Here is an 879-nt window from a genome sequence, read left to right on the forward strand (position 1 = left end):
AAACTGTCACAACAATGAACCGAATTACACCGCTCTGGAAGAGTAGCGTGAGGGTTTTGAATGTATCGGGTCATTTGGCTAAACCATTGCGGCGATCGTTGGTACGTGCAGTACTAGAATACAGGACAATGCACGGAAACGGGATTCAACAAAAGGACCCACAAGTTCACCTCACGGTGGAAATAAAGTATAGTCCATCCCGCATAAATAAGAACCATAATTGCACTGTTTCCGAAACTATCCACAACCATTTACAACAATATTTAAATAATTTCATATACCACCCATAATAACAATAAGTCGGTTTTTACAGTTTGGAAAATTGTTATTAGACAAAGTACAGTATGGGGAATAGGCGGTTAAGTTATGTAACCATTCAAAAATGCCGATTTTCTCGAACAATTTTTTTCCTTCACAATTTGCCCAGTTGTCCATATATCATCCACGTTTTGATCCATTTACTGCAAAGGAAACAGTTTCAGAATAGTTAAACTATTAAATTTGAATAAGCAATTAATGTATATGGAATAGTACGTTTACGGTGCACTGTGGTATTTTTACCGAATATGGTACTGTGTCTTTGTGTTTAAATTATAAGCAATGAATAGGACAATTAGAACTTATTTATTTTATTTGTTTTTATTTTACTTTGTTATTACTACATTTTATTCGATTTATAAAACCAACTTTTAAAAACATTTCAAGTGTTTTTTTTTAGAATAAGGACGTACGTAAAATGATGGATTTCTCTTTATCGATCACTTTTTCGCAAACAAAGGTGACAATATGTAAGTTTGTTGACAGATTTTCACTTGGGGACGCTAAGCAACGATGTAAACTTGCATCTTGAGGTGAAAAAATGCCAACAAACTTGAATCT

The sequence above is a fragment of the Aedes aegypti genome, chromosome 1 (assembly GCF_002204515.2).
Source record: "Aedes aegypti strain LVP_AGWG chromosome 1, AaegL5.0 Primary Assembly, whole genome shotgun sequence".
Taxonomy (NCBI): domain Eukaryota; kingdom Metazoa; phylum Arthropoda; class Insecta; order Diptera; family Culicidae; genus Aedes; species Aedes aegypti.